Here is a 20,052-nt window from a genome sequence, read left to right as displayed (position 1 = left end):
CCCTCCCCCGAAGATGGCTGTATCCAAGCAACTGGACTTGCTCTGCTCTCTTTTCCCTTTCTTCTCTGTCTTCTCTCTACACCCTCGCTCCACCACAGCACCATGCATTGACCCTTCTCCTTCTCTGTCCTATCTCAGAGTTGTGCCTGTTTAAGGCCTAGCTCAGAACCCTGTCCCTCATCAAGCCTTGCCTACCATACCACAGTCAATTCTCCCTTTCCCTGAATTCTGCAAGCCCCAGGGACTCAGAGGCTAGAGGCATGGGCTTTGGAATCAGATAGAACTAAGCTTGAAACTGCTTTCTAAATTTACGAACTTGGGCATGTTACTCAGCTTTTCTAAGGAGAGTGTAATCATATCTATCTCATAGCTTGTGAAGATTTAATGAGAATATACATGTAGAGCACTTGACATATAGTAAACACTCAGTGGACATTAGTGCTATTGTCTATGGGCTGTCTGAACTTGCTGACACCCTTGCTGTGCCTTGGGCTGTTGACCAACATCTTAGTCTTCCAGATCTTACTTCTTTTGTTGAGTTATAGTATGCTTAAGAAAGGGACCTCTCTTCACTGTGCATAGCAGGGGCTTATGCCAAGAAGGAATATTAGATGAATAAATTGATTAGCTAATTACACTTTTTTGGGATCCTTTTTGAGGAACAGAACTTTTCAATACATGGTAAACTTGGCTTCTTTTCTGAACACAGTGGCTTTGAGATTGGTTATTTGGGGACTTTCCATCTCTGGCTCTACCTAAGCCTCCCATGACTCCTCGAGGGGCAGATACATCTGTGTAGACTGCCCTACCTAGTATTTCTCAGGATGGGCTGGTACTTTTAGTAATAAGTAATTCTAAAAAAAAGTTAGCTATTAATCTGGCCTATTTTGTTGACACAGGGGCTCAAGATATAGTGAAGACACAGGGAGATATCTGACTTTCCTTTTCTGGAGAACCAAGGAAGCCAAGAACATTCTGTGCTATCTTTACAATAAGAAGTAGCTTTTCTTTTAAAAGACAGCTGCTTCATTTTCAAAGGTTAAATAGAATTGTTCTTAAAAAATAATTCCAGCTAGTAAACTTTAGGGCCCTGGAGAAAAATATCCAATTCAAGCATATACTCTAAGTCCACAGCATTTCCTCATGACTGTCAAGTGAATAATTTTCATTTACTCTCAGGCCTGATCTTGGGTATTGTCATCCTCTTTGATGAGGTTGGCAGGTATTCTGTGACTCCTGATGGTGCTGTGTTGCCTCCCCATCCCCACCCTTCCTCCTTGCCAGGGGTTAGGGAAAAAAATCTCTGTAATAGTTGCCACCAAAATATATCTTTCGCCCAAGCACATTGGGTTTTTAACTCAACATTTCTACATTTTAACCCCACGAAACTTCAAGCTCCCCAACCAAAATGAGTCAGAAATTTATTTTCTTTGTTCATTCACTCATTCATTTATCCATTTATTCAACAAATTGGGTGCTTACTATCTGTCAGGAACTGTGCTAGGAGCTAGGAATAGGAGTGAGAGCAAAACCAGACACCATTCCTGCCTTCCTGAAGCCTGTGGTCTAAGTGGGGAGATGGAATTAGCTGAGTAATTGTGTGAGGGTATAATTCTAAACGAGACAATGAGATAGGAGACCTGAAGGAAAGGAGTGCTATTCTGTGAGATCATATCACTGAGGAACCTGTCCTAGATGTGGAGTCTGGGGTCAGGGAAGGTCTCCCTGATTTTGTGATGGTGTTTGAACTGGAATCTGAAGATTAGCAGTAGTTAACTAGGTGGAGGTGTGGGTGGGAGGGTTGTAGTCAGAGGGGACAGCACATGTGAGATCCTATGGCAGGAAGCACCATGGTTTATTTGAGGGACCATAAGAAGGTCAGTGTGGCTGTAGGATAAAGACCATAGGGAGCAGGGAGGAAAGGGAATGAAGTGAGGCTGGAGACTGAGTTAGGGGCCAGATTCTGTGGGTGGGACCTTGTAAGACTAGGGTCTTTATTGTAGGAGCAATGGGAAGTTAGGGGTTTTAAGTGTGTGTGTTGGGTGGGAGGTTGGGTTGATGAATGACAGATTTTCATTTTCAAAGATTACCTTTTATTGGTAGGATTTGCAGTGGCTTCTGTCACTACAGAAACCATCTCTGACCTCCACCAGGCTAAATCTCAGCCTTCAAACCCATCTTTCCAAATAAAATAAGAAGACATTGAGTTCTAGAAAATACCATTTTCTCTTTCACTGCACATTTAAAGGTATTTGAAAAATAGAACCATGACTAACATTTAGACAGTTCAGCTATCATGATACTAGCTGGAGTTTTTGTATGATACCCAGCAGGTATTTGCATTTTTTGAGAAGTCAGCCTTTGGTACTTCAAGGTGAGATCATCAAATCAAGTCATCTCTAACACTGGGAATAAGAATAAAAGATACTGCTTCCCCTATGAGATTTTGGTCTAAGTTGGGGAAGCAACAACAGCTTTCCACCTGTCATAGGTGCAGTATCTGAGAGTCATCTAAGCATTGTTAGACATGGAGCTGTCAGAGGTTGTACAGTAGGGCTATTTCAAATTCTCCCTCTGCCCTTTCTGTGCTTTATTTCCTTTGTGATAAACATGCCCCTCCCTACCCCACCCATCGTGCCCTCGCAGTGCATCATAGCCAATTATCACAGGTTGCGTTCTCTGGAATAGATGCTGAGATGGAATTTGGGGTGCAAGATATTTAGTAGGGATCAGTGTCTGTGAAGGAAATAGAGGAAGCAGGATTAGGTAGAGGGAGAAGTCCAACTCAGTGCAGTCTTACAAAGGCTCAGCCAACCATTTGGGAGCTCTGAATTGAGTATTGTCCATTGGAGTGTCCCTTGTCAGGCCAGAATGGGTTGGCTTTTACCCCAGTCTTACCCAGTCACAGGGCAGATGTGGGCTGCCCCAGGAAGGGTGTGACCTTGGGCCAGGTGGCTCTCAAAGCTGAGGCATACCCTGACCTCACTCCCTGCAGCTGGGCATCAAGTCCTTCCTTGAAAGGGAAAGTGGGGCACATCTCCACATCTACCATATCAACCACCTGATTAGTGTCAAAGACAGGTCTGCAATTCCAGTATTAGTGAACTTTAAATTGTAATCATATCAGACAGTGGAGAGAAGCCTTCTTTTTCACCTAGAGTTATGGCCTTTCAGTAAATAAAAAAGTGATTGTTTTCAGAGACAGAATGAAAATATGAAGAAAAGCTCCCGTGGTAGCTTTGAAATGGCTAGATCCATGGAAGTAACTTAATACTGCAAAGCCCCACTTATGAAACTTGAACCACTGTTTTTGAAAGGACAAAACAAAGCTTTACATGTGTAGGGCACTTCAGTTTTCAAAGTACTTTCTCATGTTATTTGAGCCCTATAATCAGCTTGTGAAGTGAGCAGGGCAGGCCTTATAACCATTTCACAGATGAGAAAGCAAGGCTCACGAAGGTTAAGCAACTTGCTCAAGATCATACTGTTGAAACCTCACCAGCATCCATCGAAAGTGGGAACCTTCTTGACCCAAATCTTGGGCCAGTCAGGAATGCTCAAGATGATGGACAGGAAGTGGAAAAATAGGGCAGGGAAAGGATTCAAACTGATGAAATGGAAAAGGGCTTAGAGCAGCACTTGGCTCCAAGACTCCAAAACAAAGGCGGGGCAAGCCCTGATTGCTAGAATATGTAAACTATGCAAGAGAAAGAAAGGCAGTCCCCAGTCTAGCATTTTATGGAGGGTTCAGGGAGAGCAGTGATGTCAGAACGATTTCCTGGAGACCAAGTAGGGGAACTGTCATCCCTGCATCTCAGAGGTGAATATGGGACCTGAACGAAAGGTGGATTTGGGGCCTGAGAAACCAAGACTTTTCCTCCTTGGGGTCAGAAGTCAGAGTGACAAGCAAAATTAGATATGCCTCACCTCTCCAAAGTCTAAGTGAAAGGAACCAAAAGGGATTCCTGCCAGTACCGAGTCTGGAGAGATGGCACTCCATCTGCAGAACCAGGGGACTGGAGGACGGTCCTCAGCCAGGGGGAACGCAGGTCAGACTACAGATCCTGAACCCAGATGACTTCTTCTTCTTCTTTTTTAAGAGATGTGCATAACTGTGATATTAGGCTATATCTCTCCTACCCTTTCCTTCCCTCCTTTCCTTCCTTCCCTTTCTCTCTCCCTCTCCCTCCCTCCCTCGTTCCCTTCCTTCCTTCCTTCCTTCTCTCCCTTCTTTCTTTCTTCTTTTGGTTTACAGTCTTACAAAGTTATTAGGAATGAATTATTCTTGTATGTCATTTTACTTGGTCTCTTTTTAAAAAAAAATTATTTTATTATGGTAAGAATACTTACATGAGATCTACCTCTTGACAAATTTTTAGGGCACCTGGGTGGCTCAGTCGGTTAAGTGTCTGCCTTCGGCTCAGGTCATGATCCCAGGGTCCTGGGATCGAGTCCCACATTGGGCTCCCTGCTCAGCGGGGAGCCTGCTTTTCCCTCTCATTCTGCTGCTCCCCCTGCTTGTGCTCTCTTGCTCTCTCTGTCAAATAAAAAATAAAATCTTTAAAAAAAATTTAGTTATATGATACGGTATTGTTGACTATAGGTACAATATTGTACTACAGATCTCTAAAACTTACTCATCTTGCTTAACTAAAGCATTATGTTCTTTGATTAGTAACTCCTCATTTCCCTCTTACCCTAGTCCCTGACAACCACTAATTCCAGTCTTTGATTTTACAAATTTGACTATTTCAGATACCTCATATTGGTGAAATCATGTGGTTTTTATCTTTCTATGACTGTCCTACTTCATTTAGCATAATGCCCTCAAAGCTCATCCATATTGTCTCATATTACAGAATTTCTTTTTTAAGGTTGAATAATATTCTATGGTATGTATATGCCACATTTTCTTTCTCCATCCATCAGTGGATATTTGTTTCCACATTTTGGCTATTGTGAATAGTGATGCTATGAACACCAGAAAGCAGGTATCTCTTCAAGATCCTGATTTCAGTTCTTTTGGATAAATACCCAGAGTGGGATTGCTGGATCATATGATAGTTCTATTTTTTAATTTTTTGAGGAAGCTTCATACTGTTTTCCATAGCAGCTGCACCATTTTACAGTTCCACCAACAGTGTCCAATTTCTCTACATCCTCAACAACACTTGTCTTTTTTTTTTTTTCCTTGACAATAGCCACCTTGACAAGTGTGAGGGTGATATCTCATTGTGGTTTTGACTTGCATTTCCCTGATGATTAGTGATGTTGAACATTTTTTCATATACCTATTGGCCATTTGTATGTCTTCTTTGGGAAAATATCTACTGAAGTACTCACCAATTTTTAAATTGGGTCATTAGGGTTTTGGTTTGTTTGTTTTTGCTACTGAGTTGTAGGGGCCCTTTGGAAATTAGCCCCTTTTCAGATATATGGTTTGAAAATATTTTTCCCATTTCATATGTTTTCTTTTCACTTTGTTGATTGTTTCATTTGCTGTGCAGAAGCTTTTTAGTTTGATGTAGTCTCACTTGTCTATTTTTTCCCCCACTTCTCTATTTTTGCTTTTGCTACTTGTGCTTTTCTGTCAGATCCAGGAAATTATTACCAAGACCTCTGTCATGAAGCTTTTTTACTGTTTCTTCCAGGAGCTTTACAGTTTCAGATCTTACATTTAAGTCTTTAATCCATTTTGAGTTGATTTTTGTATATGGCATAAGATAGAAATCCTGTTTCATTGCTCTGCATATTTACATCCAGTTTTCTCAGCACTGTTTGTTGAAGAGATTATCCTTTTCCCATTGCGTGTTCTTGATACACTTGTCAAAAGATCAGTTAATCATATATGCATGGATTTATTTCTGGGTTCTCTATTTTGTCCCATTTGCCTGTATGTCTTTCTTTATGCCAGTACCATGCTGTTTTGATTATTGTAGCTTTGTAATATATGTTGAAATCAGGAAATATGATGACTCCAGCTTTGCTCTTCTTTCTTAAGGTTGATTTGGCTATTCGTGGTCTTTTATTGTTCCATATGAATTTTAGAATTGTTTTTTCCATTTCTGTAAAAACCATCATTGGGATTTTAATAGAGATTGCTTTGAATCTGTAGATAACTTTGGATAGTATGGACATTTTCAACAATATTAAGTCTTCAAATCCATGGCCTTAAGATCTTTCTATGTTTGTATTTTTCTATTTCTTTTAACAATGTTTTTTAGTTTTCAGTATAGAAGTCTTTTACCTCCTTAGTTCAATTTATTCCCAAGTACTTTATTCTTTTGGGCACTATTATAAATGGGATTGTTTTACTATTTCTTTTTCAGAAAGTTTGTTGTTAGTATACAGAAATGCAACTGATTTTCATATGTTGATTTTGTATCTTACAACTTTACTGAGTTATTTTATTATTTTAATAGTTTTTCATGGAATCTTTAGTGTTTTATATATATAAGATCATGTTGTCTACAAACAGGGATAGTAATAATTCCTCTTTTCTGATTTAGATGCCTTATACTTGTTTTTCTTACCTATTTGCTCTAGCTAGTACTTCCAATACCATGTTGAATAGAAGTGGTGAAAGTGAGCATCCTTGCCTTGTTCTTGATCATAGAAGAAAAGCTTTTAGTTCTTCACCATTGAGTCTGATATTAGCTGTGGGCTTTTCATATACGACCTTTATTATATTGAATTAATTTCCTTCTATTCCTAATTTGGTGAGAGTTTTTATCATGAAATGGTGTTGAATTTTGTCAAGAACATTTTTGCATCTGGAGACAATCATGTGATTTTTATCCTTTATTCCATTAATATGATGTATCCCATTAACATATGTTGAACTCTCCTTACATCCCAGGGATAAATTCCACTTGGTTTTGGTGTATGATCCTTTTAATGTGCTATTGGATTCAATCTGCTGATATTTCACTGAGGATTTTTGCATTATATTCATCAGGGATATTGGCCTGCAGTTTCCTTTTTTTTTTTTTTTATAGGGTGTCTTTGTCTGCTTTTGGTATCACGGTTTTGCTGGCCTCATAAAATTAGTCTAGAAGTGTTCCGTTCTTTCCAATCTTTTGTAAAAGTTTGAGGATTGGCATTAATTCTTTAAATGTTTGGTAGAATTCACCAGTGAAGTCATCTGGTCCTCGGCTTTTGTTTATTAGGAGGTTTTTAATTACTGATTCAACCTGCATGCTAGTTATAGGTCTGTTTAGATTTTTTTGTGTGTGTCTTTCTGATTCTGTCTTGGTAGGTTGTATGTTTTTAAGAATGTATCCATTTCTTCTAGGTTATCCAATTGGTTGCTGTATGATTGTTTATAGTAGGCTGTTATGTTCCTTTTTTATTTCTGTAGCATCAGTGGTAATGTCTCCTCTTTCATTACTGATTTTATTTATTTGAGTCTTCTTTTTTCCTTAGTCTATCTAAGGGTTAATCAATTTTGTTTATTTTTTGAAAGAACCAACTCTTAGTTTCATTGTGTGTTTTTTTTTACTATTAATTTCCTATCTTCTATTTCATTGATTTCTGCTCCAATCTTTGTTATTTCCTTCCTTTTGCTAATTTTTGGCTTAGTTTGTTCTTTTTCTAGCTCCTTGAGTTGTAAAGTTAGATTGTGTATTTGAGATCTTTATTCTTTTTTATTCCTTCTTCTTTTTAATCTCAATAAATTTCCCTTTTAGTACTGCTTTTGCTACATCCCATAAATCTTGGTATGTCATGGATTTTGTTGTTGTTTGTTTGTTTGACCTGAGGTATTTTCTAATTTCCTTTTTATTTCTTCATTGAACTAATTTTTGTTCAAGAGTATGTTGTTTAATTTCCACATATCTGTGAATTTCTCAGTATTCCTTCTGGTATTGATTTCTAGATTCATTTCATATAAGATATGTGGTATGATTTCAATCTTCTTAAATTTGTTATGACTTGTTTTGTGACCTAACATGTGATCTATCCTAGAGAAAATTCCATGTGTATTTGAGAAGAATGTGTGTTCTTCTGCTGTTTGTTAGAATGTTTTGTATATGCATCTTAGGTTCATTTGGTCTATAGTGTTATTCAAATCCTATGTTTCCTTATTGATATTCTGTCTGAATGTTCTATCCATTATTAAAAGTGAAGTCTCTTACTATTATTGTATTGCTATATATTTCTTCCTTCAGTTCTGTCAATGTTTGCTTTATATATTGAGGTGCTCTGATATTGGTTGCATATATATTTATAATTGTTCAATCTTCCTAGTAAATTGACCCTTTTATCCTTATATAATGTCCTTCTTTGTCTCTTGTGATAGTTTTTGACTTCAAGTTTATTTTGTGTGGTATATCTATAGCCACCTCTTCTCTCTCTTGGTTACTATATGTATGGACTATCTTTTTCCATCTTCACTTGTAGCCTATGTGTGTCCTTAAATCTAAATTGAGTTTCTTATAGATAGCATATTGTTGGGTCTCATTTTCTTATCTATCCTGCCACTCTATCTCTTTTGATTGGGAGTTTAATCCATTTACATTTAAATTAATTATTTGTAGGCATGGATTTATTATTGCCATTTTGTTGTTTTCTGTTGATCTTGTAATTTTTTTGTCTGTCTTTTTCTCTCTTGCTGTCTTATTTTGTATTTTGTTGATTTTTTGGTACTGATATTTTTAAAATTCTTTTTAATTTTTTTGTGTGTAACTTCTATAGGTATTCTTGGTGTTGATAGATACTTTGGGGCTTACATACAATACCTCATAGTTAAAAGCCTATTTTAAGCTCATAAACATAGTCTATTTTAAGCTGTTCAATCACATATAAAAACTCTACACTATAACTTCTCTCCTCACATATTTTGTTGTTTTGTGACAACACAATATCTATTCATATTGTTTCTCTTTTAACATATTTTAGGTATAGTTATTTTTAATATTTTTGGCTTTTTAATACTAAAATTAAAAATAATTTACCCACTACCATTATAGTAACACAGTATTCTATATTTGTGTATATATTAACCTTTACCAACACATTTCATACTTTCTTATGCTATCTCAACTTGAAGAACTCCCTTTAATATTTCTTGTAAGGAGGTCTAATTGTGATGAACTCCCTTTACCTTTTGTTTGTCTGGAAAATCTTTATCTCTCCTTCATTTTTGAAGGGCAGTTTTGCCAGGTACAGTATGCTTGGTTGGCAGTATTTTCCTTTGAGCACTTGGGATTTATCCTACCATTTGCTTCTGGCCTGCAAGGTTCCTGCTGAGAAATTGCTGATAGTCTTCTGATGGTTCCCTTGTATATGACAATTTGCTTTTCTCTTGCTGTTTTTAAAATTCTCTTTTGGTCTTTGAATTCTGACAGTTTGATTATAATGTATCTCAATGTGAAATTTTCCTGCTTCACATTTTTTGTATTTTTTGAGCTTCTTGGATTTAGATGTCCATTTCTTTACCCAGAATTAGGGAGAAATATTCAGCCATTATTTCTTTGAATAAGTTTTTTGGTCCTTTCTCTCTTTTCTCCTTCTGGAATTCCTATAATGTATATGTTGACCTGTTTGGTGATATCTCATAAGTCCCTTAAGCTTTCTATACTCTTTCATTCTTTTTTTTCCTTTTTGCTCCTCTGACTGAATTATTTTCAATGACTTATCTTTAAATTCATTGATCCTTTCTTCTGCTTGCTCTAGTCTGTTATTGAATCACCTCTAGTGATTTTTTTTTAAGTTTAGCTATTGTGTTCTTCAGATCCATGATTTCTATTTGGGCCTTTTTAAAATATTTTCTATTTTTTTATTGAAATTATCACTTCATTCATGTTCTCTTGACCTCAGTGTGCATCTTTATGACAGTTATTTTGAATTCTCTGTTAGGTATATCCCATAACTCTATTTCATTAGGATTGTTTTGTAAAGATTTATTGTGTACCTTTGTGATATCTTTGCCTGATTCTTCATTTTCCTTGACTCTGTGTTGGTGTCTGTGCATTAGACAAAACAGCCACCTCTCATAGTCCTCACAGACAGGCTGTTTACAGGAGAAGACCCCCATCAATCGGCCTGGCCAGAGATTCTAAGGGCTTCCCAATATTTTGTGTTAAACCAACCCACTTTCTCTGTTCTTTGCAGCTCCCAGATGTCTAGAGTATGCTGGATCTTATCAGTGCATTGGGACAAGTGATATTGAAGCTAGTTCCTTGGATGGTACCCAGAAAAGTTGGATCACTGGACACTCTGTCCAACTTTTCTTTCCCTAGAGAGAATCTGGGAACAGTTTATCTATCTATCTATCTATCTATCTATCTATCTATCTATCTATCTATCTATCCATCTATCCATCCATCCATCCATCCATCCATCCATCCATCCATCCATCCATCCATCTATATCTATCTATCTCTGCTTGCTCTGTGTTGAACCAGGAAAGGGTACTATGATGACTACCAACCCAAATCTTGTTTCTGCTCTCATTAGCACCCAGGCAGCTAGAATATGTCAGGTCTCATGAGCACTCCAAGACAGGCAAGTCAGAACTAGTCCTTTGGGAAGCTCCCAGAAAAGTTGTGATGTTGGAAGCCTGGATCAACTTTTTCTCTTACCAGGGAGAAGCTGTGCTTTTGCCTGCTTGCTCTGTGCTGTGCAGAGGGGAGGAGTCATGGCATTTACCAGTCCAAGTCACTGTCTCTGTTCTCCCCTGGGTGGCTAGACTGTGTTGGACCCATGAGAGTGCCAAGGCTGGCAAGACAGAAGCCAGTTCTCTGGGGAGCCTTTTTGGAAAAGCTGGGCCACTAGGTGCATGAATCAACTCTTTCCCTCCCCTGTGAAAACTTGGGACCTGGAGAGTCTCTTCCTGATCATATGGTGCTGTGCTAGAGGTAGGAATTCTGGCAAAAGAGTGTCCTGAATTTCCCTCCTGGCTTCAATGAGCCTGGTTTCATATTTGCCTGGGGTACAAAAACCTTTCAATTAGTTTCTGAATTTCTCACAAAAGGAATTTGTCTGTGAATTATTGCTGAATCAATGTGTTTATGGAGGAAGAAGGAGTTCCTACTCTGCTGTCTTGCTCATGTCACTCTGAGATAACTTCTTGAATGGAACCTGTGTTTCTTTCTTAAAGCTGTGCATGTAAGCACCTAGTCTCCAAACTGCCCCTTCTTCTGTGATCAGAAGAAGGCCCCAGTATCTGGGCATCAGTAGGTATCCTGTCAAAGAGACTCAGCTGGATGAGAGGGAGGGAATTGTATATGTATACTATGTTCTATCTCTACTCCCAAGACTGGGCAACGTGAGAAAACTAGAGAATGAGTGTCTTCCTTCTGGCATCTTGACTGGGTGAATACTGCCCACCACTTGTCGGTCTGCCCCATCTTAAAGCACCTCAGTGCTTGGCACTGAGCCCCGAGAGCAGACAAAAGAAACTACTATAATACCGAAGGAGACCAGCAATACTCTTAGGAAAGAGGCTTGCATAAAAACAAGCCACTAAAGGACAATAAGAACTTTAAAAATAATAAGAACATTAGGATGTAAAGATTCTAGTAGAGTTCAAAAAAACCTTTCTGGATCCCAAAGACAAGATCTGCACACAAGTTAAGTAGATGGAAAAGAGAGAGATAATATTTCAGTGGTAGAAAATAAATTTCCCAAGCTAAAAAAAAAGGCCTCAGACTGCTGATTAGAAGGTTTTGGCAAGTTCTGGGCAAGATAAATGAGTCACAGTTTGGTAAATTCCTGAAGTCTAAGGATAAAAATAAAATGTTACAATCATCCAGAAAGAAAGTACAATTTACTGACAGAGGAAAAAGGATCATGGGGACATCAACTTTCTCTTCTAAAACACTTGAAGCAGAGAGGATTGTGGTGAATCATGTGAAGATCACTGAGAAAAAAATAGTGCATACCAAGAATCCTGTAGCAAGACATTGTTCCCCTGTCAGAGTAAAAGAAATATATTTGAGGATATGCAAAGATGCAAAGAACATGTCACCCACATCTTCAATCAGAGAAAAAGATAATAATAAAGGATCTAACCAAACAATAATTGAATCTGTATAAAGGCTTCAAGATGGATGGAGGATAAAAAGGAAAAAAAAAAAGTGATGAGCAAGAATCCTTATAATATATAACTAGTTACATTTGTAGGGATAATAATAGACTGTTTAAGGATGTGTAATAGAAGTACTCAAAATAGAAGAGACATATTTCAAGGGAAATGTTAATAATAGCCTGGAACTGAAAGTACTAAAGGAGAAAGAGGGGAAGGAAAACTTTTGCACACATCTCATGTTGGTGTGAGAGTGGGAAGTGAAAGCATTCTAAAGGATTCATCCTTCAGGGGAGGAAGAACAGCAGGAGAATAGAGTTTGGGGGAAATAGTTGGAGTCTTATCTTCATGCAATGGAAGAAAAATATTGGTCTGACTATAAGTGACAAAAAGGAGAAGAAAGCTGATATTATGGAAAAAGTAGAGTAGAGATCCCAGATTAACCAAGAAAATAAAAGAATTGAATAACAACTCAGTACAACTAATTTGTACAAGGAAATGGGGGGGAGAGGAAATAAGCAATAAACAAAATAGAAGAAACAAGTCACTGATGACTTGTTTGCTGAATACAATGCACACTTTTCAGTCTGAAGGTCAACCTTACTTGACCTCTCTGCAACCTTTGGTGGTCTTCATCGCTCCCTCCTTCATGGCATTCCTTCCTATCCTGGCTTCCATGACATTATTTTCTTTCAGGTTTCCTCCTACTTTTCTGACAATTCCTTCTTAGCCTCCTTCAACTGTTTAACCCCTATTCACCTCGATTGCTAGTGTTCTGCAGGATTTTGCCTACTTCCTCTCTATATAGACTCTCCCTTGGTGATTTAGCTCACTTCCAAAGCTTCTGACTGCCACCTACTATGGATGACTCCCAAACTCTATCTGCAGCCCAGGCCTCTCTCCTGAACTCTGGACCCACAGGGCCAACTACCAATGGGGGCGCTCTGTTTGGAGACCCACAGGGACTCAAACTCAACACATCCTATATTCCCTAAAAACAAAACAAAAACCCTTATGAAGTCAACGGAAGAAAGTACCATATCATTTTATTTTATTTTTTTGCTTTATTAGTTATAACAAGATTTTTTCATGTTTTACTGATCAGTTATGTGTATATGTGTGTGTGTCTGTGTTTATGCAAATATTTTCTCTACTTGATATTCTGCATACCCCTTCCTTCCTCCCTGACTTGTGCCTTAATTTGGGTCCCCATCACACCTCCCCCAAATTACTGCAACACTTTCCTGAGTGCTCCTCCGGCTCCTGGTCTGCTAGTTTATGCAACCAGACTCGATTCTTCAGTCTGAGTGGTATGTTTATTATACAAATCTGATCATGCCACTCTCCTGCTTAAAATATCTCAATGTCTTTCTATTGCTTTCAGGGTGAAAACCAAGCAGGCTTGCATGACCCACACAGGGTGTCCCACAATCCAACCCCTTCTTGCTCTCTCTAGCCTAGTTCTCCCCACTCCACACCTGTACCTTATATCCCTTCTTCTAGCTTCTGGGAGGTGCCTGCTCTTTCTCTGTTTCATGCCACTGCAGCACTCATCTCTCTGCCTTTTTTCCCTTTTGTTTTTCTCTGTCTGGTTAGCTTTAATTCATTCTTCAGAACCCACCTCTTTGTTCCCTCTGGTGGGCTTTCCTCTCTCCTGACACCACCTCCCTGGGAGGGTTAGTTGTCCTAACTATGTGCTCCCACTGCAACTGTGTTACCCATCCTGGTGTACATTCCATTATTTTATAATTGCCTTTTACCTGTCTGTCTCCTTGCCAGTCCATGAGCTCCTTGAGGACAGGTCTACATCTTCCTCAACATTATGTTCTCAAAACTTAATGCCAACCTGGCATACAGTAGACATTCAATACATTTTTGTATGACTGAGTAAATATGTGATGAAATACTCTTGCTATACTTTCTTTCTGAGACTCCTTTCCTAACCACAGAATTAATTCCAAGAAGACACTGAAAAGGGGCCAAAGTTTCAGGGCCAGTCAGTCAGCTCTAAAGGGTGCCTTGTTGGGTCCCTTCCCCTTTCTGTTTGCCATTGCTTGATTCATGCTAAGTTTGGGGTGGGGTCCTATGTGCTGCAGCTGGAGCCTCCTGATATAGTACTTCGGAGTGTCTTATGGTGGACCAAAAACTGTGATAGCCAAGAGCCCGGCACGCTGAAGTGGGGAATCAGAGGACAGAAGGCAGTACAGGGCAAAGACATTACTCAGACTTGAATGGGAATGATTAGTCAGAACTCTTCAGAGAAACAGAACAGAAGTATCCCATCCTATTGGCTGTATATAGTTATGTATATAGGATGTATACATAGCTAAATATAGATTTTATATCTATATAATAAGGAATTGGCTTAAGGTTTTTATGGAGGCTGACAGGATGAATTAGCAAGGTGGAGACCTAGGAGATCTAATGTTGTGGTTCCAGTCTGAATGCTAGCAGCCTTCGGACCCAGAAAGAGCCAATGTTTCAGTTTGAGTCTGAAGGCAGGAAAAAGCTGATATCCCAGTTTAAGGCAATCTAAGGAATTCTCTTACTCTCTTACTCTAGGAGGATCAGCCTTTTTGTTCTATTCAGGCCTTCAACTAATTGGATGAGGACCACCCACATTAGAGGGTCCAATCTCCTTTACTCAGTCTATAAATTTAAATGTTAATCCCATCCAAAAACACACTCACAGAAATACTCAGAATAATATTTGACCAAATAACTGGGCACCCCATAGCTCGCAGGCTGACACAAAAAAAATTTTAAAAAGATCTTATTTATTTATTTGAGAGAGAAACGGCGAGAGCACAAGTGGGGGAAAGGGCAGAGGAGAGGAAGAGGGATAAGCAGACTCCCCGCTGAGCAGGGAGCCTGATGCAGGGCTCTAATCCCAGGACCCCCGAGATCATGACCTGAGCAGAAGTCAGACACCTAACTGACTGAGCCACCCAGGTGCCCCAACACACAAAATTAACCACCTCAGGAGGCAAAAGGGTGAGCAGGCTATCTCTACCGCCAGCTGTTGGAAGATGCATATAAACTACACACACACACACACCACACAATCACACACCTGCCCTCTAATATAGGCTTCCCAGAAAGGGTAGTTTCACTCCCTAAGAGGCATTTTTGGAAATTTATGGAGGCATTTGTCACCATCACAATTTGTTACAATGATGGGGGGGTGCCACTGGATGGGGGTATCAGATGTTCTGCCATGGTCAGGACAGTCTATACCACAAGGTACTGTCAACATGACTTTCAAACGTCCCACTAGATGTTTATGTCCATGAAAACCCTGTTTGTAATTATCTGGGTCTAGCATCCAACTCCATTTTACATATAGACATGACGGATTTTTTCAATTTTAACAGGATCTGAATTTTTCTAGGAATGAAAAATTGAGTGAAGGTGGCACATTTTGTTTAGGACTTTACTAAGGGTTGTTCCCCAGTATCCCCATGATTCTGGAAAATCATGTAATGAATAGCAATGCCAATCAGTATTAGAGTGGCCCTTAAAATACATGTGGATCTGTGCATTTCTAAATATTGCATTCATGATGATTCTGCACAGAAGTGCAAACATCTAACTACTCATTAGGTCTCCCAGTGTAGCTGTGTACACTGAAATACTTAATATTTTACTATAAAATTACTTTTCTTTGCTCTTTGATTATAACAGCGAGTGCATTATTTATAATTTTTTTTAAATTATGGATTTTGGAGGGAAAATTCTGTGTGTAGGCAGATTGTGTTATTTATGGTTTTCATTTGAGCACAACAAAGGGAGAGTTAAAAATTATTTGTTATAAAAAGAGGCACTGGATCTAACAGGGCTGAGAACCACTATTCTAAATGAACCAGTGCCTCTGAAGAGATGCTCATCTACCTGTCAGGCCCAAGCCTGGCCCCAAAGGGCCTGCATGTAGCGAGGAGGCTCGGTCCCCAATAATCTTATCTTCCATTTTGGGGAAACTTCAGAGATGAATGAGTCCTGGGGCGCCTGGCTGGCTCTCTCAGTGGAATATGTGACTCTTAATCTCAGGGTTGTGGGTTCAAGCCCCATGTTGGGTGTAGAGATTACTTAAAAATAAAATCTTAAAAAAAAAAAAGAAGAAATTAACAAGTCTCTAAGCAACTGGTTAATGTCACCGAGTCTCACTGAGATATTTCTTTGTTCAATCAAGGGCTGGAAAGATCAAGAGGGCTTTGTGTCTACCTTCCAGGGGTTTACAGACCCTGCCTCCTCCATGAAGGCTGCCTGGATCAGGTCCCCCTTGAGGAAGCTCTCTCTCCCCCCTCCTCTGCTCTGCCTACAAGTGCTCCACCTCAAATTCTTTTCATGAGTTCATTTCTTATCTCCTCAAATGGACTGTAAATTCCTTGAGAAGAGAGGTTGATGTGTCCCATGTCCTGAGGTGCTCATTAAGAATGTTGAAAGAATGAATGAATGAATGAACAAATTAGTGAATGAATGGATGAATGAATAAGTGAATGCATGATTTGGGGGAGTCTAACAGATGGCTCTACCAATATAATGCCAATATCTTTGGAAGTCAAATAGAGGGGACTGTTTATACCCAGCCAGCTGGCCAGCTGAACTCCCAGTGATGCCTTGGGCTTTAATCAGAAATTTAATTAGCCCTGGCACCTGATTCTGGAAGAAATGGAGAACAATGATGAGCACAAGCAGGAGAGAGCTAGGCTGTTAACCAGCCTGACATATGGTGCCATGTATCACCCACTGGCTTTCATTTAGGGCTGGACTAAGTCCTAAGTTACTTTATTTCTAAATGTTAGATGTGTTTATTCTCTTTCCCGATGCTAGATAATTAAGACCTTTTACTGACTGCCTGAAACCAAAAGTATGTGGTACTTTTGAATGTTTCGGGGTGTATACAAAGTAGTTGCAGATATAGCAAGTAGAGGTGACACAGTTCTGGATAGGAGTTCAAAACACTGGGCTTGATCCCTGACATTTTCCACCAACTAGCTGTGTGGCAATGGACAAGCCAGTTGATATTTCCAGGTTGAAAAGTCTATGAATCAACAAAGTGCAGTACACGACTACTTAAATGAATTACACAGTGATTCACTGGCAGAGGCAGATATACCATGAAACTAAGGATGTTCACACTTTAAGGCCCTTCATTGCACACTGGCCTCTTCCCGAGACCCTGTGCTTCGTTTTGTCAGATAGTATTATTACCCCAAACCTGGGTGTCCGATTAAAGCTTCTTCCAGGTTCAAAATTCTATGTTTCTGGGCTTCCTCAATGGGCTTGAGGAAGGGCATTTTCTTCTCCAGTTTTATAACTTGCTATTTTTGAGAGTCAAGGACAGTGTGGCGTCATAGGTACATTGTTGCTTTCTTTAGGTACTTGGCATGATTTTGGATGGTTCTGATAAAGAAAATAAAAACAGTGAGAGGCTAGATCTATGGGATTTACTAGTAAAATATTTAAACTCAAGCCACCTTCTACATTCTATTGTAGTTGAGAATTCTACCAGCAAAATTCTTTGACTGTAAGGTCCATGTCTCGTTCCTATTAATTTTGCTCAAGTCTCATTTCTTGTTGTCCGGGAGACCTAAAATTTGACTTAAATATTGCAGAGGCACTTCTCTTCCTTCATTTTCCTAGAAGAGCTTTGACCCTGGCATCTTGGAAGCCATCGCTGGGAGGTGCAGGTGAACTATGAATTGAGCTGATAGTGTTCAGTAAAACAGGTCTTTACTGTGTGGCAACCTGATTCAGACACCTACGCTAACTGAACTGGGAAAACTGGGGGTGCTCAGGAAGTCTCTTCATTATTTGCCGGGTGAGCATGAGGGGCAAGCCCCAAGGTTAAGTGTCACGCTGCTAGCCCAAGAGGACAGAGCAGAGATGGCAGACGGTGGAGGAGGTGAATATCCTCAGGCCAAGGTCCTTACAATGGAAGCTTTCTTCTGTGTCTCCTTGGTCCTCACAACCTCTTGCCCTGCCAGCAACAAGCATCCAAAGGGCCTCTATCCTCAGTGGCTTTCCAGAACCACTGTAAGTGTCTTACCCTGGAGCAACTTGCTTTCGGCACTCACCCCAACAAGCAGAGTTGATGTTGGCTCAGGAATTCTCTTACTTTGTTTTTCTTGTTACTGGCATTTTATTCCTTTTCGTGGAGAGGGGAGCAAGAACGCTTTTCTTTTGTTTATTCTTCCTGGTGATTTTCACCAAAAATGAGGTTACGGTTCCACTTCCGCCTTCAATTTGCGTCAAACACAAGCCCCAGCATTCTGTTATTGTTCTTGTCTTTAACCTTGTTTTCCCAATATAGAATCACTTCTTCCTTGGTATTATGACCCAGTAGGAGGCCCACAGCTGACAGTAAAAACTCCAGATCAGTGGATGGCTTAAGTGGAGTTCAGTTCACATTTACTCTGCCTGTCTGAAATTTGCATTTCCACTTATGCTTCTTCTCATTTAAATTTCATTTCCATCTATTTGTTTGTTAATTGGATTTAGATTGGTGTTTAGTTTTGAACCAGCTTTGAACTTGCCTTTTTATTTTTTTGGCTCATAATTATCTTTTAGTTTATATTATTTTACTGTTAAGTTCTCAACCATCCACGAACACAGTTCTAACCCAGCTCTGCTCAGCGTGTGACCTTGTTCCCCAGCATGCATTACCTAATTTCATCATACAGGGGCTTAATAAACATGATGGTTCCTCTCTTTGCAATGTTCTAGTGTCCTTTGAATTGGCTTTTTTTTTTTTTAAAGATTTTATTTATTTGACAGAAAGAGACACAGCGAGAGAGGGAACACAAGCAGGGGGAGTGGGAGAGGGAGAAGCAGGCTTCCCGGGGAGCAGGAGCCCGATGCGGGGCTCGATCCCAGGACCCTGGGACCATGACCTGAGAATTGGCTTTGTTTTTATTCATTCTTATTTCTATGTTCGTATTTTTAGACCAATTCCCAAACTTACTTGGGAATACATTGTTAACATATAAGCCTAATGGTAATTAGGAATAGCTAGAATAATTCCCATCAAGTTAGGACTTCATAAATATTAATCTTTGGAAGGGATGAGAAATGCCTACATTTAAATAAGGAGAGTGTCAACTCTCTTGGGGGCTGGAGGGCTGTCCCCCACTGAGGAATATGTGGGAATAGCCCCATTCCATGTGCTGCCTGATTGTAAAATAGCACCATGCATGTCATCGTGCTGCCCAGTCTTCAAGGGGACTGAGAGATGTTGGGAATAGTGTCAAAAAGGGACACATTTTTGTGTAGGTTTTTTTAAAAAAAAAGCATGACCCTCATGTCTCCTGATTTTGTCCACCATGCAGACCCTCCTCTTTCCCACCCTGCACACCCATCTTCTGTTGTCCTGTTGCAGAGTGTGTCAGAAACCCTGCGGTTTCAGAGACTTGGAGCGCTTCATCTAGGGGGCAGGGGAACATCCACGTACAAAAACAACATTCAAAATCCCTGCGCTGATTAGGAGTTGGGGAGGGGATGAAGTGTGGGGAAGGCTGGAAGGGAACATGCCAGCATCTTTCTCTCCCTCCTTCTGCTCTCAGGGTAGTGGGAGTGAGTAGTGGAGCTAAGAAGGAGATGACTAGGGGTGGGGAGCAGGGCATGGGCATGGGGGTCTATGCTGAACTGTACAATTTGCAAGCACTTTCCTGTTATCTCATGGGGGTAGGTCAGTAGCTCCAGGGCCATTTTATAGTTCTAGAAATTGGATTTTAGGGTGGTTAAACAAATTTCCCCAGAGTATACATTTGTAAAAGAAAGGGCAGAGCCACACCCAAATCCAAAAATCTGGTATTGGAAAGCTCCCATGCCATAAAACATCTTCCTCTCTTGGTTCATCTTTGATGCCTCAAGTTCTACTCTTTAATTTCTTTGGGAAATTAATGGATTTTTTTCTCCTATAGGACATCTGCATTTTAATTCTTTAGGAAGCATTACGTCTCAGTGTGAATTAGTCAGTTGGCTCCTTCCCACCTGAGAGCAGCTTCCTACAGAAGGAGCTTCTC

This window comes from Leptonychotes weddellii, chromosome 9 (genome assembly GCF_054177405.1).
Source record: "Leptonychotes weddellii isolate Sample4059 chromosome 9, ASM5417740v2, whole genome shotgun sequence".
Classification (NCBI taxonomy): domain Eukaryota; kingdom Metazoa; phylum Chordata; class Mammalia; order Carnivora; family Phocidae; genus Leptonychotes; species Leptonychotes weddellii.
Note: the sequence above shows the minus strand (reverse complement) of the source record.